The sequence below is a fragment of the Dipodomys ordii genome, unplaced genomic scaffold (genome assembly GCF_000151885.1).
Source record: "Dipodomys ordii isolate 6190 unplaced genomic scaffold, Dord_2.0 Scaffold2, whole genome shotgun sequence".
Lineage (NCBI taxonomy): Eukaryota > Metazoa > Chordata > Mammalia > Rodentia > Heteromyidae > Dipodomys > Dipodomys ordii.
In genome coordinates, this window is record NW_012267218.1 from 29,030,190 (window position 1) to 29,055,604 (window position 25,415).

The window sequence follows — 25,415 nt, forward strand, 5'->3', positions numbered from 1 at the left end:
CCGGTTGTGGGGCCTGAACTCTGGGCCTGGGTGCTGTCCCTCAGCTCTTCAGCTCTACCACTTGAGCCACAGCGCCACTTCCAGCTTTTTTCTTAACGTGGTTCTGAGGAATCGAACTCAGGGCCTCATGCATTGCAAGGCAAGTGCTCTACCACTGAGCCACCTTTCCAGCCCCTAGACTTATAATTCTTAAATTATATAAATATTGGCTATAAACAAATGCAAATTCAGCTTAATGTTTTCATTACAAGTAACCAGAAATTTGTGTAGGAGTTACTGTAATGCTAAGCTTAATTTTAAAATAACCTCGAAGTAAACATTGTAAGAAATTAATTCTCAACTTTTTTTTACAACAATTACTGGACATAATCAAATTTAGTGAATAATATATTTTTAACTTTTTTATTCTATAAAAATTATTTGAAATTAAAATTATTGAAAATCTTTTAAGAAAAGATGCATATATTCACTACATTAAATCATGAGAGAAAATTATAGAGCATGCCAAAGGGACTGTATCAAGATTCTCATAACTGGACTATTATTACCATACTTGTTTATTTGGATCCAATCTTTCACTCTCAGAAAAATATTAGTAGACTAATATTAATCTACTTAAAATACAACTTTGGTTATCTCTCCTGGAGTGTTCATTCCTAGTGAAGAATATGGCCAAGAAAATAAATGGTAGTCTTCTCTAGTTGATCTCTTACCAGATTCCAGAGATATAGGCCATGTCTTAATTTTTACAGTCTCAGTACTTAGCCTAATTAATGTCATATAAGGAAATGTCCAAAAAAAGTTTTTTTTAAACTAAACTTGAATAGTAAAATGGTCAGAAAAGTGTTAGGAAATGCAAAAAAAAAAAAACAACAAGGATATGTTTCTTTGTGCTACATTTCAACAAGCAACTAAAAAGAAGCCATTGATAGATCTGTTCTGGACAGGTTTAATCACATGATCAACAAGAAGTAATTGTATGAGAGAATGGCACTTTCAGAAAAGAGTAGAATGTAGTTAAGGTAAAGCTGGATGGGACAAAGGAAACACATCCTACACAAATAACCACAGAACTCAAAAAGCAAGCAGGAATCCAGACTCAGAAGAGTTGTAGCACTAAAGACCTTTACCTAGAAAGCAGTAAGAATTACAAAAGGATTCTAAGCAGAGGATAATAGTCACATTTGATTTCATAGCAACATTATTTCCACAGAGGTATAGAGGAGTGGTTGCAGCCAGACCAGTTTACCATTTTGATAGCATTTGAAAGAAATGGGGTCCCTAAGCAAGAGAATAAAGAAAAATTGTGTTTAAGAAATATATAAGCTACAGAATCAATGGAACTTGGTGTCTTATTTCATCTAGCAGGGCAAGTAGAAAAGATGTAAAAAAGGAGAAGGAAGTAGAGAAGGAAGCAGTAGTAAAGGTAACAGATATCACTATAGCTAACATTTACTGAACACTTGTTTATGTGCCAGAAAATACAGTAGTTCTCCCTTTATTTAGTTTTGCTTTCTGCAGTTTCATTTTGTGTTTTTTGTTACCTGTGGCCTGAAAGTATAAAAGGAAAATTCCACAAATAATGCAAAAGCTTTAAATAGAATGTTATTATGAACAGTGATGAAATCATGTGCCATCTTGTTCCATTCTGCCAAGAATGTAAATCTTCTATTGAGCACATCCACACTGTAGATATAATACTTTCCCATTAGTCATTAGTCTATTTACGTAGAGGAAAAGCCAACATATATATAATTTGATACAATCCTTGGCTTCAGGCATGTAGAGAACTGTAGAATGTAACTCCTGAGGACAAGCAGGGACTACTGTGTTGCAAGTACTTCACAGTGTTCACTCATTTAAATCCTTCCGACAATTTTTAAAGTAGGTCCTAATATGCTCATTTCATAAATGAGGAATGAGGGGGGGCTTACTCATAGAGATGGGAAGGCAGGGATGGTAGGGGGAAAACAAAGGATGAGGCAACAATGCTTGATAAGAAATGTATTCATTACTCATGTAATTGTAACCCCTCTGTATGGTATTTTCACAATAAAAAAACTTATTAAAAAAAACAACGAATGAGAATTGATATAGGTCTTGAAGACAAGATAGAAGAAAAAATAAGGGCCAATCAAATCAAAGTCTACAAGATAAAGGAAGCTAACTAAAATAGGAGAATAGTGGAAGCTATGAGTAAGAAAGTATATTGGGCTCATCTTATAAAAGGTCAAATGCAAATCCTTAATTCTGAAGAAGCAAGAGATTATCATAGGTTTAGAAAGGAAGACTGATTAATACATAAAATTTAAATGAATATTTACCCTTGCTATGGTTAATGAAAGAAGATCCTTGCCCGTTATTCTATCCAGTAAAATTTATTTCCAACAGGGATTTAGAAATCAACGTGTTCAAAATTAAAACTCCCATTTCCTATAATTTTATCTGCTCATATTCTTTGATTTTCTTCCATTTCCAATTCTAATTAATGCCACTGTATCTTTCTAGATATTCAAGATGGAGTAATTCTTAGGAAAACAGCCTCTGCATTCATACTGCTTAGGATCTAGACTTTGCCTACTCTCTTACCCAGTCTTAGCTCAAATATATTCATGTGGAATCTTACAATTTTACACTCTTGGTTAAGACAGATTACAACTATCTTTGACATTTTGCTTTGACATCAGTCTAGAAGCTCATTGCAGTCAAGAACTAGGCTGACCCACCTTTGAATCCACGTTACTGCCAAGTAAACAGAGGGCTTGAAAATATGATCCCAGGCAGTATGATCCCAACCCTGTCACTCTTAATCATTACTCTTGTTTGGGTCACTAGGTAAATAACAGTATTATTAACCATGCTGGTAAATACAGGAAGAGAATCAGACAGAAGGAAAGACTAATGAAAAGGAATACTAAGTTTCAGACACATTAATTTCAAGGTGACTGCAGATAAAACAGGTAAATAATATAGTTGGCATCTTGGATATCTCTATAAGACCTGATACCTAGAGCAAGGGATAAATGTTTAACTAAGCAAATCATTCCTCTGTTCAGAGCCTCTGATGGTTTTCAACACCACCTAAAGAATAAAGTCTAGGGGCTGGAAATGTGGCTCAGTGGTAGAGTTCTTGCCTAGTATGCATGAAGCCCTGAGTTTGATTTCTCAGTACCACATAAACAGAAAAGGCTGGAAGTAGCACTGTGGCTCAAGTGGTAGAGTGCTAGCCTTGAGCAAAGGAAGCTTAGGGTCACTGCCCAGGCCCTAAGTTCAAGCCCCAGGACTGACAAAAAAAAGGAAGAAAAAAGAAGGAAGAAGGAGGTGAATTCACCACAAGGTGAATTCAAGCTTTCTGTGTCTTCTACTACTCTTTTGCATTAGTCACTTAATGTAGCTCCTTATTTTTAGCTATTCTTCATCTTTCTCCTTCTTGCCTAAAACAAATCTATGAACTATACTCCCTTTCACTTTCTGTTTTCAAGATCTATCTCAAGGATCTAGGTATGGTGGCTCACAGAATACAAGCTACTCAGAAGGCAAAAATAGGAGGACTGCAATTTGAGATCAATCTGGACAAAAAAAAGTTAGCCGAAACCTCTGTCTCAATAAACTGGATGTAGTGGTACATGGTTATAGTCTCAGCTATGAGTGAGGTAGAGTAAGGTAGAAAGATTGAAGTCTGTGGTTGGCCTGGGTAAAAACCAGATATCCAGCTGGGCACTGTGGCTCATGCCTGTAATCCTAACTACACAGGAGGCTGAGATTGAGGGTCATGGTTCAAAGCTAGCCCAGGCAGGAAAAGTCTGAGACTCTTTTCTCCAACAAACCACCAGAAAACTGGAAGTGGAGCTGTGGCTCAAAGTGCAAGTCTTGAGCAAAAAGAGCTCAGAGATAGCATCCAGGCCCCAAGTACAAGCTCCCAAACTGACAAAAACCAAACAAACAAAAAAATGAGATCCCATGATAAAAATAACTAAAGCAAATAGGTCTGGGTATGCTGGCTCAAGTGGCATAGCACCTGCCACTTAAGCAAGCTGAAGGTTCTGAGGTCAAACTCCAGTTCTTTCCCCCCTAAAAAATCCCCTACCTTAAGCCATAACTCCTCCAACACTTCCTAAGTCTTTCCAAGTCAATGTGGTTAAATAAAAAACTTGCCACAGAACAATCCAAAAGACTAACACAAATTAATACACAACGGTTATAAATGATTCTAAAGTTCTTCCAAAATAAAAAATATATACTATGCTTTATCTTATAGCTTAACATTAAGATTATTATGATATTTAAGAGGGCAGTCCATGAACAGTTTAGCTCACAAATGTAGTTAGCACACACAAAAAAATGGTGAAACAAGGATACAGGTTGACCCTTTGTAACACTGAGATGTACAAGACACTATGTTGAAAATGAACTTTTCAACTTGGGAGGAGTTGGGGAGGTGGGGAGGGAAGAGATGATAGGGGAAAAACAAAGGAGGGAGTAAAAATGCTTGATAGGAAATGTATTCATTACTTTACTCATGTAACTGTAACCCCTCTGTACAGTATCTTTACAATAATATATACATATATAAAGAAAAAAATAAGAGAAAAAAATCCCAGTCCAAAATAACAGTACTTTTTTTCTTGTTTTTTTTTTTTTGGTCCAGTCGTGGGGCCTGAACTCTGGGCCTGGGCACTGTCCCTCAACTCTTCAGCTCAAGGTTAGCACTGAGCCACAGTGCCACTTCCGGCTTTTTTTTTCCTGCTTATGTGGTGCTGAGGAATCGAACCCAGGACCTCATGCATGCAAGGCAAGCGCTCTACCACTGAGCCAACTTCCCAGCCCCAGTACTTTTTTTCTTTTAACATTTTATTATTAAAAAAATCTTTAAGTAGTTGTACAAAGACATTCCCATTCTACAAAACAGTATATGAATATACAAGGTGGCTTGACAACATTGTCTTCCATGGCTCCTAAAAAAAAAAAAAGTCCTTTGACTTTTCAGTTCAGAAGCTGGTAAATAACTGAAGTAGAGAATTACCTCTTTATATGTAAATAATACTATCTTATGAAGATAATAAGAGTTTACAAGTTACTGGCTTAATTCATCTCTTACCAGTCTTTCAAATAAACTAGAAAGAAAGCTTCAAGGGCCTACATTTTAAACTCATAACAGAATGCCTGTTCCCACCTGCTGTAGAAAACATAAATAATAAAAACAAAAAATTCTTTACATAGTTCACACAGCAAGAACATAAATTGTTAGGAGGCCGGCCAAAGCTGTTTCAATGTTAACTACACACAAATGGAGGAGAAAGAGGTTTGCTTGCATGAATTGGTTATGCTGCTAACTGCAAACAAATGGAGGAGAAAGGGTTTTGCTTGCATGAATTGCTTATGGGAGATGGAAGTAAAAAGAAGCTAATAAGCTTAGAGAATGGGGAAACTGAAATAACCTAACAGGTAAAAGCACATGAAAACTCAGTACCAAGAATAAGAATCATTGGGAAACAAGACAGGTTGGCTGAAAACAATTTCCTACATAATCAGAATCCTCATTTTTAGGCAGAGGGATATAGAAAAGATGTACTTCATATGTATAAACATGTTCACAATATATTAATGTCAGATTCTAATTTTTTTCAATTCATCTTTCCTCCTCTTTTCCAGTATATAATGCCCTTTGACCAGCAGCTGGGAAGACTCATTAAGTGATCAGCATTCCTTGGACATTCTAAGAGGCTGAACTATTTGTTTCCATAGAAACAGCTTTGTCAGCTAACACAGGATTCAGGCCAAGAATAGTGAAAAGAACTTACATTATGCAAACTGGAAAAACCTTGTCTACTATCTTTAGTTTCTCTTTTCCCCTACCCCCCACAAAAATTAGGCTAACTTTGTTACTCTGAAAAATAGAAAAATAAGACAATTAATCAAGTATAAAAGTCTACAGTGCTTTTGAGGGAGATGAGAAGTAAAGAAAGATTAAATATGATATCCAATACTTCTTTTGCAAGCACCTACCATTTCTTAGTACACAGGTAAAAATGCCCCCCCCTAATCTCCCACAGACATCAAGTAAAATCAATGCTGCTGTTTACTAGTGCAGTACTAAATGTCAAATGGTTGTCACACTGAAAATTATCTAGCAATTTCTCAAAAGGATAAAATATTCCAGCAATTCTACTAAAAGGAATAAAACAAGAGAAATGATCATCTACATACACACGTGTACACACATACACACATACACACACACACACACACCCCTATGCAAAAATGTCCATAGCAGCATTATTTATAACCAAAGAATAGTGTCCATGATAAATAGGTAACTAAAAAAGTATATAACCAATACATGAATTATTTAGTTAAAAAATTACATTCTACAATAGAGATGAACTGCGAAAACAGAAGATAAAGAAGCCAGTCATAAAAGACCATACATTCTATGACCTCATTTATGAAATGTACAGAATAGGCAAAGCTAGAGACAGAAAATATGTTAGTGGTTTCTTACAGCTGGGGATATGTGGGTGGGCAGGAACATTATGACAAAAGTGTACAAGTTCCTTTAGGGAATAATGTAATGTACATATGATGGTTCTATATAATTCTGCATATAGTAATACCACTGAGTTATACACATCAAATGGATGAACTGAATGACACATATACGTTAATTATACCTTAATAAGCTTTTAAAACACACACACACACAGAAAATTCAAATCTTAAAAGACCCACCTTAAGACTCCTAGATCCAATAAACACCTTCAATAATATACCAGTATACAAAAACTTAACATACAAAAGTCAGTAGCTTTTGCACACATAGTCCACAATCACTGGAATGAAGAGTTTATAGTGTAGGAGAAAATTTTGCCAGCTATACACCTAACAAGGGATTAATAACCAGAATATACAAAGAGCTCAAAAAACTAATCTCCCAAAGAATCAACAACCTAACTGATAAATGGGCAAATGAATAGACAATTCCCAGAAGTAAAAGTAGCCAATAACTACATGAAATGTCCAATATCCAAAGCCATAAAGGAAATTCGAATCAAGTAACAATGAAATTCCATCTCACTCTAGCCAGAATGGCCAACATCCAGAACACAAACAATAATGAATTCAGGTGAGGATGCAGGGGGGGAAAAAGGCACTTTTACTGTTCATGTGAATGTAAACTAATACAATCACTAAATCAGTAGGAAGGTTCCTCAAAAAACTAAAAATAGAAGTACCATACAATTCAGCAATACTACTCTTAGGCATATATTTGAAAGAATTTAAGTTGGGATACAATTGAGTCCCTTGTATAACTGTGTTTACTGCAGCACTGTTTACAATAGACAAATTATGCCAACAACCCAGATGTCCTACAACACATGAATGGGGTCAAGAAAATTGTTACATATACATATTAAGAGTATTCTGCTATAAAGAAGAATGAAATAATGCCATCTGCAGGGGATGAGAGACTTTGATATGTTAAGTGAAGTAAGCCAGGTTCAAAAGGACAATGGTCACATGTTTTTTCCTCAAACATATACAAAACCCACATAGGACACTAATACTATATATAGCAAGGAGGAAGAGGAAAAGAAAGAACATGTTTGCAATTGTAGAACTGCTGAGGGGGAAAACACTGAAAAGGAAAAGAGAATGTTAGAGGGTGAACAATAACCAAATATACCATGCATCTGTGAATTAAGACAGGAAAATTTAGAAAGCTGTTGAAAAAAATTGGGAAGTAGGGATGGGGAAAGTGAGAGTAAAGAAGAAATACTGAATATGCCTGTATGAAATACCATGGTGAAATTCCTTTGAACAATCAGGATACACACACCAAAAAAAGAAAAAAAAGAACACAAAACAATCTATGTTTCAGTGACTGAGAAGGTAAAGGATAATGAATATATAGGCAAAGCACTTTAGGCATCATGTATGAAAATGGAACAATGAAGCTGCTAAAGGGAGGAGGTTTGAAAGAGAATTGAGTTGAGTGAATCTGATTAATATACATTGTTTGGTATGTAAGTATAACAAAATTAAACCATTTTGTAGAACTGATAAAATAAATTAATGAGTACTGGTTATTTATGCTTATGACTATAATCTTAGCTACTCAGGTAGCTGAAATCTGAGGATCATGGTTCAAATACAGCCCAGGCAGAAAAGTCCAAGAGATTCTTATCTCCAACTAACTAGCAGAAAGCTAGCTGTAAGTGGAGCTTTGACTCAAATGGTAGAGAACCAGAGCTCAAGGTTCTAAGTTCAAGCCCCAGGGATAACAACAACAAAACAAGTATTACTAAAAACACCAACTCTCACCAATATCGGTAAAAATGTCAAGTGGTAGGGACCACTTATCAGTTTCTTAAAAATTTAAACCTACACTTAAAGCCAGGCACCGGTGGCTTTAGGATTATAGGTGTGAGCCACCCATGCCTGCCTATTCTCTGAGTAGACTTTTCTTAAGAGAAAACACAAGAAAGCTCAACAATGTTAACGACTAGGGAAATGTAAATTAAAACTACGACAGCCAGGCGCTGGTGGCTCACGCCTGTAATCCTAGCTACTCAGTAGGCAGAGATCTGAGGATCTCGGTTCAAAGTCAGCCCAGGCAGGAAAGTCTGTGAGACTCTTATCTCCAATAAACCACAAGAAAACTGGAAGTGGCGCTGTGGCTCAAGCGGTAGAGTGCTCACCTTGAGCTGAAGAGCGCAGGGGCAACACCCAAGCCCAGAGTTCAAACCCCACGACCGACAAAAAAACCCCCAACAGGGCTGGGAAGGTGGCTCAGTGGTAGAGTGCTTGCCTTGCATGCATGAGGCCCTGGGTTCGATTCCTCAGCACCACATAGCAGAAAAAGCTGGAAGTGGTACTGTGACTCAATGGTAGAGCGCTAGCCAAGAGCCGAGGGACAGTGCCCAGGCCCAGAGTTCAGGCCCCACAACTGGCAAAAAAAAAAACAACAAAAAAAACCCCAACAAACTACATTATTTTATAATTGTCAGTAGATTAAACTTGTCAGTAGATTAAATCTGACAATTTAATATTGGTTTGTCAAAGCAACATCTACATTTTTATATGTTCATTGCAGGACAATTCACAACAGTTAAGAGTCAACCTAAGAGTTGATCCATACATAAATGGACAAAGAAAATGAAGTATGTACACAATGGAATACTATTTGGTCATTAAAAAGAAGGAAACTCACTTTTTTTTTTGGTGCCAGTCCTGGGGCTTGAGGCCCTGAGCTTTTTTTTTGCTCAAGGGAACACTCTAACCACAGTGTCACTTCTGGCTTATTATTATTACTATTAGCTAGAAATAATAATCTCATGAACTTTTCTGCCCAGGCTGACTTTGAACCACAATTCTCAGATCTCAGTCTCCTGAGGAACTAGGATTACAGGTATGGGCCATTGGTGCCTGGTAGAAAATGTCACTTTCATAAATATGAAAAGACTTGGAGAATATTGTGCTAATTGATTTAGGCCAAATATAGAAAGACGAACACCACATTTTCATCTATGTGTAGAGCAGAACGGTGGTTTCAGAGGGTCATGGGTGGGGGAATGGGAAGATGACAGTCATAAGGCAAACAGTCTCAGGAAGAAAAGGAATATATTTTTGCATACATGACGAACATAGAGCATTACATGTTTCAAGAATTTTGGATATTTTCAACCATAAATAATGTTGAAGGTATGAGAAGAATCTGATGACACAAGAGACTAGATTCTGAAGCTAAAAGGAGAAAAAGAGAACAATAAATCCCAAGGTGGATTGGAAGGCAGAAAACAACAGAAAAAAATAGCAGAAGAAAAGCAGCAAGGAGTTCTAAGCTAGTCTCTGCCTCCCTAATTGGGGTAGAGGAAGTTAAGACAACATTACAAGATCAGAAAGATATATCTGTTTTTATTTTTGTGTTAAGATACTGGAGCATAGTGGTAATTAGTCCTCATTAGCAATTACCACAAACACAAGGTTGTGGTTTGACAATTACAATATATTCTGTTGCCAAGCTTCCTTACTATGAGTGGAAAAGCATCCAAACACAACATCTTAAGTATTGAAATTGATTATTTGATAATTGAGCCATAATCTTCCAATGTAATAACCAGGAAAATACATCATAACCCAGCTACAATTCAATTTTATGTAATCTGTGAGAAATCACCAACCAAAAGGACACAGAGATTGAGATTTCTACCAAAATTTGCCCTAAGCTATGTAAGCAGCAACAGCAGAAAAAAAATATCTTCACTATATTCACTGGGTGCCAATGTCTCACAGCTAAAAATCTGGAGGAGGAAGAGATCTCAGAACTCTGGTTTGAAGCCAGTCTGGACAGGAACATCTGTGAGGCTCTTACCTCCAATTAAGCTTTATGAAAAAAGCCAGAAGTAGACCTGTGGCTCAAGTGGTAGAAAGCTAGCCTTGAAGGGAAAAAAAAAAAATCAATCAGGGACAGTACCTAGGCCCTGAGTTCATGCCACAGGACTGGTACTTGCACAAGTGTGCATGTGCACATAAGTACGTGCGAGTGTACATGCACGCACACACACACACACCATCATTAAATTAATAACTAAACAGGTAGCATCTCTCCCTCTAAAGCTAACAACTCCCCAATAAATGACTTAAGTGATAATGAAGAAGAAATATAAAAAACTTTAAAAAATGTAAAACAATGATCAATAAAACTAATAAGGGTATAAGCAGCTGAACAAATTCAAAAAGGATACAATTAAAGAATTCAAATAGCTGAATGAAATAAATGAGACAACAGGATATGAAAAAAGAATTCTATAAAGATACAGAAATCTTTTTTTTTTTGTTTTTGGTTCCGGTTGTGTGGCTTGAACTCTGGGCCTGGGCACTGTCCCTCAGCTCTTCAGCTCAAGGCTAGCACTCTACCACTTGAGCCACAGCGCCACTTCCGGCTTTTTCTTTTTGCTTATGTGGTGCTGAGGAATCGAACCTAGGGGCCTCAAGCATGCAAGGCAAGCGCTCTACCACTGAGTCAACTTCCCAGCCCAAGATACAGAAATCTTGAAAAGAAAAATTGGAATCTTGGAAATTAAGAGCTTAATAGCCCAAATAAAAACCCAACTGAAAGCCTAGACAATGGATCAGAACAAGTTGAAAATGGTTTAGTCAGGATTGAAGCCACAGTAAAGGAATTAGATCAAGCAAAGATGTTGAAAAACAAAACAGTAAAGGTCTTACAAGACCTCTTGGACTCAATCAAAAGATCAAGCCTGTCAAAAGCCAGTTACTGGTGGCTCAGGTCTTATATTCCTAGTTATATTCCTAGCTACTTAGGAGGCTGAGATGTGAAGATCATAGTTTAAAGCCGGCCTGAGCAAGAAAATCTGTGTGACTCTTATCTCCAATTAACCACAAAAAAGCCAAAGTAGTTTAAGCGGCAGAGCACCAGACTTGAGCAAAAAAGCTAAGTGACAGCACCAAACCCCTGAGGTTCAAGCCCCAGCATACACACATGCATGCATACACACATTCATGCACGCACACATACATGCGATTAAATTTTAGCTGGGAACTAGTGGATCATGTTTATAATCCTAGCAACTCAGAATGGCTGAGATCTGAAGATTGTTGTGTAAAGCCAATGCATGCAGACAAATCACTGAGACTTATTTCTAATTAACCAGCAAAAAATCTGAAATGTAGATATAACTCAAGTAGTCAAATGCCAGCCATCAGTAAAGAAGGCCAAGCTAAACAGCATGAGTCTCTTGAGTTCAAGCCCCAGGTTTTGAATAGATATAATCACTGAAAAAGTGCTGAATGTGAACACCACATTCACCAAGTAAATGAAACCTGAAAACAAGCAGAAAAACTATGCTCATATCTGAAAAACCAGAAATCAAGCCAAAATTAGTTAGCAGCAAAGATTAGTCATAATGTATTAGTTTAAACAACAAATGTTGGCAGATTTGTGGGGGGGGGAGGGGGAAGGAACAACCATACTGCACTGTTGGTAGGAATGTAATACACTAGTACAATCACTCTGGACCAGAAATCTGGAGGTTCCTCAAAAAACCAAACACAGGGTCTGAGAAGGTGGCTCAGTGGTAGAGTACTTGCCTTGCATGCATGAGGCCCTGGGTTTGATTCCTCAGCACCACATAAACAGAAAAGGCTGGAAGTGGTGCTGTGGCTCAAGTGGTAGAGCGCTAGCCTTGAGCTCAGGAGCTGAGGGACAGAGCCCAGAGTTCAGGCCCCATAACCAAAACAAAAACAAAAACCTACAGACCTTCCCTATTATCCAGACATACCACTCCTAGGCAGGAGAATCACAGTTCAATGCCAGCTTGGGCAAAAAAAAAAAAAAAATGACAATTGGTGTGACTGTGCAAGCCTGTAAGCCCAGCTACTTGGTATTCATTTTGCTTAACTTTAAGCTCATTTGAAGAAGTTACACCATTGCAATCCTCCCTGTGTATACCATACTTGTAGTCAATATGTGTGTGTCTATATGACCCTGAATGTTTTCATATGTTCATAATTTAGATCCAATTTCTAGTTATTTAGGAAATATAAATAGGAGGAATGTGATGCAGCCTCCCCAAAATAACTAAAGCAAAGCTGGGTGCTCATGGCTCACATCTGTAATCCTAGCAACTCAGGAAGTTGAGAGCTAAGATCAAGGTTCAAAGCTGGTCTAGGCAGAAAAGTCTATGAGGCACTAAATCCAACTAACAATTAGCAAAATACTAGACCAAAGGTATGGCTCAAGTGGTAGAGCACCAGCCACAAGCAGCCAATCTTGAAGCCATTAGTTCAAGCACTAGTATCAGCAAAAACCGAACAAAAGAAACCAAAACAAAGAAAAACAAAAACACTAAAGCAAAAAGAGCTGAGAGTGGGGCTCAATTGGTAAAAGACTTACCTAGCAAGCACAAGACACTGAGTTTAACTTACCACATCATTAAAAGAAAGATTAATTTTGAGTTCAGTGCTTTGGGTACCTTCCTAGAATTTTCTTTGACTTGACCATTCAAACAATAAAATTCCATGAGAAATCAAACCACCTAATAATCTCTTGCTTTCTTTACTCTTAATTTTGGTGCTAGTTCTGAGGCTTGAACTCAGGGCCTGGGCACTGTCCTTGACTTTTTTTTTTTTTTTTAAATCAAGGCTAGCAGTCTACCACTTGAACCACAGCTCCACTTTTAGCTTTTTCTTTTTTGGAAGTTTGTTAGAGAGATGAGTCTCATGGACTTTACTGCCTAGGCTGGCATGAAACAGCGACCCTCAAGTCTTAGCCTCCTGAGTAGTCAGGATCACAGGTATGAGCCACTAACACCAGGCAGCCTGCTTATTTGTTAATGCATAACAGTTGGCTTTGGAGTTAAAATATTTCCAGGAAGCCAGGCGCTGGTGGTTTACATCTATAATCCTAGCTACTCAGGAGGCTGGGATCTGAGGATCTTGGTTTAAAGCCAGCCCAGGCAGGAAAGTCTGTGAGACTCTTATCCTCAATAAACCACCAGAAAACCGGAAGTGGCACTGTAGCTCAAGTGGTAGAGCACTCTCCTTGAGCTGAAGAGCTGAGTGACAGCACCCAAGCCCAGAGTTCAAGCCCCATGACCCACTCCACCCCCAAATATATATTTCCAGGAAAAAATAGGGATGCACGTGGCAAATCTGGATATCACTGTTATGGTATCATCATGCATTATAAAGAAGTATAGGGGTGGCTAGAGATCCTGATTCCTTTCTTCCCTCTCCAGCACTGAGAGTTGAATCCAAGGCCTCATGCATGCTAAAGCATGTACCAGTAAGCTACAATCCAAGCCCTTATGATTTTTTAAATAGTCTCTATACGGTACACATGCACGTGTGTGTGCATACACACACATATAATGAAAAGACTTTTGTTTTGAAATGAAAAGAAAAAATTCTCTACTTGTTCATATCAGACACAAAGTTCAAGGTCTTTGGAGACCATACATTCATAACAGGAATTGGTCAGGAACCAAATAGTATCAAAGGTATCAAATGGCTGGTTATTTGAACTCTCCCTTTATCACTTTCAACTCAGTAATAAAAGATTAAATACATTCCAAAAGGTTAGTAATATTTTTGAAAAAGGCACTAGTAGAAAAGATTAATAGATATTATTTTCTAACTAGCTAGAAACAAAGTTTTAAAATGACCTGTAGTATAGCTTTTCTGTATATGGGGAGCAATCAAGAATGCATGAGGTCTGCTTGGAGAATAGATACAGTCTAGATAAGAAACAGAGCCAATGTAAGAGATATAAGATAAAGCCAGAACTGACTCTAAATGCTAAGCTAAATTGTTTGAATTTTCTCCTGCAAGCCATGAGGATATAGGCTTCCAAGAAGAACAAAACGGCTGTTTACAAAGCTAAATCTATACTTTAACCAGAGTAGATTATGGGAAAATATAAGTACAGCAGCCAATAAAGACAATATTTTAATACTTTACAAGGGAAGGACAAAAGAAGAAGCAAAAGTAGACAGGGATAATTTCAAACAATAGTTATTACAAAGATGATGTGACAGGATCTGGAGACCAGGAAGGAAACAATTTTAAAATACTTAGTATAACAACTGAACCTTAGAGAATTACAAAACCTGAAAACAGGAAACTGTATGAGAATCAGGTTACCTCCCTATTTCTATGTCTGGGGAGGGGAGGATGACAATAGTATTAAGAAAAAATAAATTCCATTTTTAAAGTACTGCATTTAAAGTGAGAATTTTTAGCAGACTGTTAATTGCTAAATAGGACACTAAGAAGATGAGCTAGAAATTAGTTTGCAAGTAACTTACATAGTCATATCTTAACATTATTGTTAAGCACTTTGGTTTCTACAACAGACTTCAAGTCTATTTCCTAGTTTTATCCCTACAATTTCCCTAAAAGGTGGCAGGTAAAAATCAAGTCACAAAGCTAAAATGGAATAGTACAGAAATTGCAATTCAAATGGGAGAATACTTATGTGGCTCTACAATGCCATGTTACCTTTCTGTGCGTGGGTACCAAGCTAACTACATGCTTATTTCAAAAGTCACACAATTATATTTCCTTTAAAATACAGAGAAAATATTTTCCCTCAACTGATTTTCATATATGTTTAGTTAATACACTACAAGTTTACTATATTGCCCAACTGTGGTAACATTTATTGTTCAAAGTTCTTATAAATTGAGTTAACCAAAGCATCAAAGGCAGTCAGGTGGATAAATGTCAGAAATGTGTGAGTTTTCCTACTGCATATGAAAAATGAAACTATACCTACATTCTAGTTTCCTACGTGGAAAATAACATATATAAAATATATTGTTTTCTTTTCTTTACTGTTCTATTTCAGTACATGTCTTAATTGGAAAAATTTTTTGTTTTGTTTTGTTTTTGTGCCAGTATTTGGGCCCTGGGTGCTGTCCCTTAGCTTTTTCACTCAAAGCTAGTTCTCTACCATTGAGCCATACCTCCGCTTCTGGCTTTTTACTGGTTAATTGGAAATAGAAAGTCTCTTGGACTTTCCTGCCTGGGCTTGATTCAAACCATAATTCTCAGATCTCAGCCTTCCTAGCAGCTAGGATCACATGCATGAGCCACTGGTACCTGGCAGGCAAATTTTCAATAATAAATAAATACTCTAAAAGTGCAAGAGACCAACATATTAGGTAAGTCAGCTAGCATCTTGTGGTAAAAATTTAAGTAGCTGGAGCAGCCTACCTATAATATCCCTAAATATATTTATTATGATCCTAATTCTAATTTATTCCTCCATAATATCTTACATATACCCCACATTTTTCCCCCCTTAGACCACGACCACTATCTCTTGCACCATCTGCTCAATTAGTCTCTCTCTTTGCAAACTGTTTGCTGTAGTACTCCCTGATGAAGTTCCTCAGATTCCTCTACCACAATAGTGTTCCTTTGGAAGTTTGTTGCCTTTCCCTTTTTAAAGTTGTAGGTTTATTGTTTTATTATTGGTGGTGGTGGTGGTCATGGAGATTGAACTCAGAGTCTGGGTACTGTTCCTGAGTGCCCAAGGATAGTGGCTCTGCTACTTTGAGACATAGTTCCATTTCCAATTTTTTTGGCTAATGGGAAAGAAGAGTCTTACAGTGACTTTCCTTCCAGGCTGGCTTGGAATCACGATCCTCAGAGCTCAGCCTTCTGAGTAGATAGGATTACAGGCATGAGCCACCAGTGCCTAGTGTTTATCATCTTTATACTATTTTGAAGAATGGTTGTTTCAGAATAACAAAATTATTTCTGAAAGAAGTTGATAATAATTACTATTGTATCTTGGTAACTCTTCTTGAATTATGTGAACTCTGCACTCTGCATTAAATATTTTTAACTTTTAAAAAAAATACAGAGTTCAACCCCCATGACCGATTAAAAAAAAATACAGTTGAGGGTTTACTATGCAGCATTCATTCACTGAGCCAAGCACCTGGCATGCATTACCTCATTTAACCTCAAGACAGTCTCCTTATTCTGTATAAGGCACAAACTTTGTCCAATGTCAAAAACAGCTGAACTTGAAGCCTGTTTGACTTTAGAGCTCTCTGAAAATTATTGTGAAGGACACATTTCAAGTTTCTTAGCCTCACATTCATATGGCTCCCCTTGACTTGGTTCAAGAGTATTTTTCCCACTTTATTTCTCCCTCTATTTCCCAAATTGAACAATTTGCTATACATGCCCTGCAATTTCCTACCCCCACAGTCATGATATAGTTTCTTGTACCCAGAAAAAAAAAAACTTTCCTGTTCAACTTTTTAATCTGTTTAATTTTACTCTTACCTGAAGTATTTTTATGAAATCTTCCTTAAATCTGCTTATTCTCTTCTACAACCTACCCTTCTGGGGTACTTAATCTATGTAGTTAGACTTCTGTACCATTTACTTTCTACCTTGAAATACAAATGCTAGTTTCATTAATTGAAGTAGACTGTAAACTCTCTGAGGCAGATATACTATCTAATTCATATCCCATGAGCTCATACTATTACAACAAAGTAGTCTTCCCTTTAGCCAGTTTCAGTTACTCACTGTCAACAAGGGTGAGTACAGTATAAAATATCTTGAGAGAAAAAATAGTTCCCACATGTAATCCTAGCTATTCCACAGGCTGAGATCAGGAGGATCACAGCTTAAGGCCAACTCACAAGGCTTCATGTCAACCCTTAAAAAGCTCAGTATGGTGATATACACCTGTCATTTCTCAGTTGCACAGGAAATCACAAATAGGAAGTTCATGGTCCAGAAAGACCCTATTCAAAAAAATAAGGAAAGCAAAAGAGACAGGAGGAAAGGCTCAAGCGTTGGAGTGCCTGCTTAGCAAGCACAGTGCTCTGAGTTTAAACTCCAGCACCCTATATATATATCTCAAGCCACATTCACATAATTTTGGGGTGTTTTATTTTTTTCCCCAGTCCTGGGGCTTGAACTCAGGGCCTGGGCACTGTCCCTGAGCTTCTTTTACTCAAGGTTAGCACTCTACTACTTGAGCCATAGCATCACTTCTGGCTTTTACTGTTTATGTTATTGAGGAATCGAACTCAGGGCTTCATGTAAGCACTCTACAACTAAGCCACACTCCCAGCCCCACATTCACATAATTTTTACTACAGTACAGCTATAATTGTTTTATAACCATTTTAATTTCTTACTTCCTGTGTGGAGTCTAGCAGAATCACATCCCAGTCTGAAATCCTAAAGTATGGATGTGGCATTAAGAAGCATTAGCATCTCTTCATCACCATCCCAGGAAATTCTCCTCATATTTCTCCTCTTTTTTCATCTACCCTTCTTTTCTGAAGAGGCCTTCAATAGATTCCTAAGAAAGGGAAAATTACATGTAGCTAAGTTATTTTATTTTTTAAATTTATTGTAAAGGTGATGAACAGTGGGGTTACTGTTACAAAGCTATTGAGTACATTTCTTTTTAAACACTGTTACTCCCTCCCTCATTTTTTCCTGCTTACCACTCCCCACTCCCTTCCCCCCAACTTGTAAAGTTCATTTCCAACATAGTATCTAGTGAGAATCATTGTTGCATTAGTTTATCCTTTGTCCTGCTGCTTCTGTGATTCCCTTTCCCTTCCACAGCTCAGACAAGCTTATACAAGGCAAAGGATACAGAAAACTAAAACAGAAAGAAAAAGAATAGAAATAACTGCATACAGGACATAATAAGAACTTCTTGTTTCCAATTCTTGGGGTTCGTTTTGACACACTTCATTATATATCCTATGCATTTAGCAAACGGGCTACTATGATCCCCTGGTAAGAATATCATAGGCATATTCTAGTTACTATAAATGAGGGAAAACATGAAATTTGTATCTTGCTTCTCTGAATATAATTTTTTCCAGGTCTTTCCATTTACTTACAAATGGGGCAATGTCATCCTTTCTGATGGAAGCAGACCCATTCATCTACTGAGGGGCATCTGGGTTGGTTACGTTATCTTAGCTATGGTAAATAATGCTGCAATGAACCTGGTTGTGCTGGTAGCTTTAGTATGGTCTTGTTTGTGGTCATTTGAATAAATGTCCAGAGTGGGATTGCTGGGTCATAGAGGAGCTCTAAGTTTAGTCTTTTGAGAAACTTCCATACTACTTTACAGAGTGGGTGAACAAGTTTACACTCCTACACTGTAATAGCATTTCCCTTTGGGCCACATCCCCACCAGCATTTGTTATTAGATTTCTTGATAATGGCCATTCTAACTGGGGTGAGGTAGAGTCTCAGTGTTTTGATTTGCATTTCTTTTATGGCCAGAGATGTTGAGCATTCTTCATGTCTTTATCAGTAATTCTTCTTTCCTCTTCAGAGAAGTCTCTCTTTAAGTCTTTAAAAGACCACTTGTTAATGGGGTGGTTGTTTCTTTGAGGATTTGTTTTGGGGGGGATTTAATTTTTTGAGCCCTTAGTATATTTTAGATATGAGACCCTTGTCTGTTGTATGTTATATGTGAAGATCTCCCAATCTGTGGGCTATTTATCTTGCTAGCTATGTCCTTTGCCATACAAAGCTCTGTAGTTTAATGCAATCCTATTCAACCAACCTTTCTTTCATTTGTTATGTTTCTGGGTCTTTATTAAGAACGTTTTTACCTATGCCAAGGAGCTCTAGTGTTTCCCCTATTCCTTCCTTTAATATTTTCAGGGTATCATCTTCTTCTATGTAGGTAAATTTTTTTGACCCTTTATTTACTTGGTACTAATAGCAAGGATGTGATCTTATTTCCTTGGAGTCTTATTTCCTTGCTTCCAACCTTTCACCCAGCCTCTTCTATACTCTACTTCATCAATGCTGGATAACCACTCCACCACTGAGCTACATTCCCAGTCACATTTCCCAACTTCTAATGACTTCTTACTATCTCTTTTTTTTTTCCTTTAAGGACAAAGTAGGAATGACCTTTTTCTTCCAACTATAGCAGAAGAATATATACAATACTGGTTAGAAAAGAAGACAACAGAACTCATAGTTCCTACCTTCCAACTTATGTACTATCTGGATACTTTACAAAATACTCATCCCCAAAAAGCATGATTTGCCTGTCAGAAAAAAACCCACAGAAATATTTTTTTAAACACAGAAATTTAAAAATTACAATGGGGACATTATTAACATGTCAAGATTGGGGATATGGTTCTATGGTTTTGTGATAGCCTAATATGCTTGAGGCCTTGGGTTTGAACCTTAATACTGTAAAAAATAAAACATGTCAGGTTCATAATTCTGATTCCATTGATTCTTTTATTATGTTAATAACTCATAAAGACAAATACTCAAAGAATCCTAATCACTAAATTCAGATGGTGATTGCTTTGTTCTCAATTTGTCTCCATTTCTGCTAGTTTCATTGTTCTTCATTTTCTAATTATTTGCCCTAACACATACAAGTCTAAAGTTTCAAGCCTCTAATACAGCATTACAAGAACATTTCAATTTCTGACATTAAGTGGTTTATAGATTAAAAGCAAAAATATGTTGTAAAGGTAATGGCTTATTGGTATGCAAATCAAAAGCACGAGGGCGGGATATTGCTTAACATGAAGAAATACCAAATAACTACTTATGAGTTATTAAAACAGGAATATTAATCAAAATGAAAATAGTGATTTATACTAGGACTTATCTAACTAGACTGAAGCAGACATAGAAAGTATTTCAGACCAAAAACAGGGAAAGGGAAAGAACTTGTCAAGACTACTGATAATAAAAATGTGACCAAGTTTATGATCCACTGGACTTTCTCTTTTTTTGTAGTACTAGGATTTGAGCTCAGGGCCTTGGGCTTGCTGACATGCTACCATACCTCTAGTCCTTTTTTCTGGTAATTTTGAAGATGGAACCTACTAGTTAAATGGGTTGGACGCAACTCATGAGGCTCCAGATTTTAGCCTCCTTGGAAGATTTCAACAAACTTCTCATGCCAGTATTAAAAATTATATCAAACAAAGGAACAGGAAACCTCTCTACAGGACAAACTATTTGTCAGGCAAAAATGACTTGTTTATTCTGACTAGATTGTTTCTTTAGAGTGATGTTAATGATAACAACTTCTCTGGCACCCAACAAGGAGTGAAATTTATCAGCCATGTCATATTCTAACCAGGGCCATGTAATTTTTATTTTTATTTTACTTTTTTTGTCGGTCATGGGGCTTGAACTCTGGGCCTGGGCGCTGTCTCTCAGGTCTTCAGCTCAAGGCTAATGCTCTACCTCTTGAGCCACAGCACCACTTCTGGCCATGTAATTATTATGCCTTAATTCTTTTCCTATTTAAACTAAAAGCTCATCTGTATCCTGAAGATGGCAGAAGGGTTGAAGCACCTTTCTGTAGCTGACTACTGCATCCTAGATCTCCCTTCTTTGCCCTTTACTATCACTCTTCTCTTTATTTGATGTGTTGAGGTAAATGGCAAGATTTGATATACATAACTCCTCCAGTTGGGCCTGAGGCCTAAAACTCTAGTTTCTAGGAGAATCATGGTTTGAGGCCAAGCCCTGGCAAAAAGTTAGTGACACCCTCATCTCAACAAATAAGCTGGGCAGGAGCCAGTCATCCCAGCTATGCAGGAGGCCACAGGGTAAGAGGATCAGAATCTGAGGCTGCCCCAGGAAAAAACTTGAAATGACTAGAAAAGTAACTAAAGCCAAGAGTTGAGGATGTAGCTCAAGTGGTAGAGCACTTGCCTAGCAGTTGCTAGGATCTGAGTTTAAGACTCCGTTATTGCAACCTTCTCAAAGAAAAAGAGAAAAAGACAAAGGGGCTGGAGGCGTGGTTTAAGAGAGGTTTGTCTAGCAACTACAAAGCCCTGAATAAAATTCCCCACACTAGAGGAAAAAATATGTAGTGTGGGCTGGAAGTTAGCTCAGTAGTACCGAACTTGCTTAGCATGCACAAGTACTGGGTTCAATCTCTGACACCACAAGGAAGGAATATGTGTAATAAAAACTACCTAGTGAAAACAGAATAATGCTTGAGAGTCAAATAGAGAAACTAGTAAAGCTACATGGAATTTAACCTCATTACATAAGTATGCTGTTCAAAGTGAGGTAACAATCTCTTTTCTTCCCACTTCCTCTCACTATTATTTCAAAGATGAAAAACCTGTACTTAATGTACAATGACAATTATTGATCATTGACTATGACAATCAATTTATACACCTCATAAAATCCAAAATCAGATTACTGATAATCATCCAATCCTTGTGTGTGTGTGTGTGTGTGTGTGTGTGTGTGTGATACTAGGGACTGAACTCAGGGCCACACTCCTGCTAAACAGACACTCTACAACTTGAGCCATCTCTCCAGACCTAGTCTTTTTATGGAGTGTTTAATACACACAAGGTACTATGCTCCATTCCTAGCACATCATCTCAATTCTCAAAAAAAAAAACAAACCCACTGATTTAGTTACTTATACTATACATATTTGGCAGATAAGGAGTCAAAAGCTTTAATAAGTCAACAAGTTGAGAGCCACACACAAGGTCTAGACCGTATTTATTTAGCCAATGCTGACTTAAATCTATACAAGAACTGTCAGTAAAAACACTGAAACTATACTCTGACCGCTACGTAGTATGTGCTTTATGGAAAAGACAAATTTGCTAAGTTTATATCATAGAGAATTTAATTAAGAACATATGAATGTTAGATTTCTTTCAGATTCAATATATTTATGGTTAACCTAAAATAAACAGAATTGTTCTCTGATAAGAAGCTCACAAAGTTTAAACAAATAAATGACAAAAGTACAAATAAAAACCAATTAATTCTGAGCGGATTTACACTTAAAGCTTCTGACGCCAAATCTGTGAGGCTCTTCCTCACACCTGGAGATTACTGCAGAATCTTTAATTCTCCAAACAGCCACTTTCACAAGACCACATGTCCTATTTCAGATACCAAACACAAGTCCTGGGCCTCCTGTATTCTGACTATGAAGCTCTTTATCAGCAGTTCCTATAGCCCACACTCTTCTTCAATAAATTGAAAGAATGGCTCAGAAAGGCATTACTTTTACTGGCTTATAAAGGATACAACTGCATCAACTAAATGGAGGAGATAAATGGGGGAAATGAAGATGAAGCTTCCCTATCTTCAGGTGTGCTCCCTTCCTAGCACCTTGAGATTTATGTCTGTCTGTCCTTCCTTCTGTTATCTATTTACCTACATATCTATCTATCTATCTATCTATCTATCTACCTACCTACCTATCTATCTACTCATATCTCTAAACTGTGTCACTGAGTTTTTTTATAAATACAGGCACAATTGATAAAATCATTGGTGGTTTCTCACTATCTCTAACTTCTCTAGCCTCTCCAGAAGTAAGGGAAAGTTTCAACTTCTAATCATGCCTTGATCTCTCGGGTGACCAACCCTCAACTTAAAACTAACTAGAGCCCCAAGGCAAGAAATGTTTCACTACAACAAAAAAAAATACTCTTATCACTACTAAGGAAATTCCAAGGGATTTAGAAGCAAAAGGGACAAAGAACAAACATACATATCTTCTGGCATCACAACCACATTAAGTGCTGAGACACTAAGATACTACCTTTAAGAAGCTTATTTACAATTTATCTGCTCAAAATTCTTCAAGTATATTTTAAACATTAAGCCAAGGATGGTTTTCTTCAATATGATTCTAATTTCACCAAAACAAAAATGTTAAGAAAAAAAGTTGTAAGACTAAAAAAAACCCAAAAACTACAACCCAAGATTTAGATCAAATAAACTGAAGTCTAATCCTTGTTTATCACTTATGATGGGACTTTGGATAAAACAATCTGAGTCTCAATTTCCTCACTGGTAAACAAGAGAATATTGATAAAACTTAAGAAATAAATATGTATCATGTCCAGCAAAGGTGTTGCTTCAAGAAACTATATTCCAAAAACATATAAATGTATACGTTCCTGATGTAAAATATATTTTGGTGGGCTTTTTGGTGTGCTTTAAACTCAGGGATTCTCAAGTTTCTAGACAAGCACTCTACAACTGAGCCATGCCTGCAGCCCTTTTATGCTTTTTTTTTTTGAGACTATGGCTATTTTTCTATTATGGCACATACTTGGGCCACAATCCATCTATTTTAGGTTTCCCATTCTAGCTAGGATAACAAGTACATACCACTTTGCTCAACTCTCAATTGAGAGGAGGTCTTGCAAACATTTCTGCAAGACTGGCCTTGAACCATGATCCTCCCAATCTCAATCTAAGTAGCTAGGATTACAGGTTTGAGCCTGTGGTGCTGGGCTCCAGTGTAAAATATATTTCTTATAAGGAATTGGAATGATAAAAAATTTACATAAGCACAAATAATAGCTAAAGGAAGAAACAATTAACAGGCATCCTTTATATACAGGTTCCACACCTGTGGATTCAACTGTAGGTTGTTTTGCTGTTTGTTTCTGGTGGTACTGAGGCTTGAACTTCAGGTGGCTTTGGCTTGCTAGGTAGGTGCTCTACAGCTTGAGTCATACCCCCATCTCTCATTGGGCTATATAGGAAATTTTTTAAAATTTATTTATACTGAACATGTATAGACTTTTTCCATTTCATAATTTCCTAAAGGATATAGTGTAATGACAATTTAAACTGTAGTAAATATTTAAAAAACAAAAACAACACTAGTCTAGCCATGCTAATGACTGTTACCTGTAATCCTAGTTAATCAGGAAGCTGAGATCTGGAGAACTGAGGTCTAAAGCCAGCCCCACCAGAAAAGTTCATTAAATTTCATCTCCAAAATAATCAGCAGAAGAGCATGGATAATCCTAGTTACTTAGGAAGCTGAGATCTGAGGATCTCAGTTCAAAGCCAACTGGGGCAGACTCTATCTCCAGTTAACCAGTAAAAATTCCAAATTGGAGCCATAGCTCAAGTGATAGAGTGCTAGTCATAAGGAAGCCAAGCAAGAACTATGAGTTCAAGTCCTGGAACAGGCATTAAAAAAAAAAAAAGCAGAGTTGGAGGTATAGCTCAAGTACTAGAACCACCAGCCAAGCAAGCAAGTTGAGCAGTTGTGAGATTGTTATTGAGAAAATGTGTGTAAGGTATATGCAAATTCTACTCAATTTTATAAAGAATTTAGACACTGGTAGCTCAGCTATAATCCTAGCTACTCAGGAGGCTGAGATCTGAGGATTGTGGTTCAAAGCTATGGCAAGAAAGTCCATGAGACTCTTGCCTCTAATTAACCACCATAAAACCAGAAGTGGCACCATGGCTCAAAGTGGTAGAGCACTAGCCTTGAGCCAAGGACAGCTCCCAGGCCCTGAGTTCAAGCCCCAGGACTGAAAAAAAAAAATAGGCATCCACAAATTGTGGATACTGAAAAATAAAAAGAACAAGTATATTAAAACTTGAATGTACCAACAGTCCATTAAAGGAATAATGAAAAAGATGATAACCTGGTTAAATACAATTATTTAGGGGCTCAGGAACCTTTTGAAATTTCAAAAACCATCTTTCAAAGGCTTCTGAATAGTGTTTTACTTAACAAAACACATTATGAAAAGATACACAAAAAACAGGCTGCTTTCTATCTTACTTATTCATTATGAAACACTGTGTACTGCAAAACAATACATAAATACATAAGAACATATTTTAATTTACTACCTTCTTTCTACAATCTTTTGAGGGTCTTTATTAAATAAGTATGATTCTACATAATTCCCACCAAAATGAACAAACAAGAATTTTACAGAGCTTAACAAGCTTACCCTATATAGACTAAAATATAATTTTTTTTGGGGGGGGGGTCCAGTCGTGGGGTCTGAACTCTGGGCCTGGGCGCTGTCCCTCAGCTCTTCAGCTCAAGGCTAGTGCTCTACCACTTGAGCCACAGCGCCACT

General features: G+C 37.2%; 1 protein-coding gene across 2 annotated transcripts in view; it reads right to left on the bottom strand.

Moving 5' to 3' along the window:
- Positions 1–25,415, bottom strand: part of Mpp5 (membrane protein, palmitoylated 5 (MAGUK p55 subfamily member 5)) — a 76,300-nt gene that overhangs the window by 40,527 nt on the left and 10,358 nt on the right. The window contains exon 1 of one of the 2 annotated variants that reach the window (XM_013017183.1): positions 17,694–17,731. The exons of the other annotated variant lie outside the window; for it this stretch is intronic. The gene's annotated coding sequence lies outside the window, so the exon portion shown is untranslated. Of the gene's footprint in view, positions 1–17,693; positions 17,732–25,415 lie in introns of those variants that run through there. 2 annotated transcript variants of the gene reach the window in all.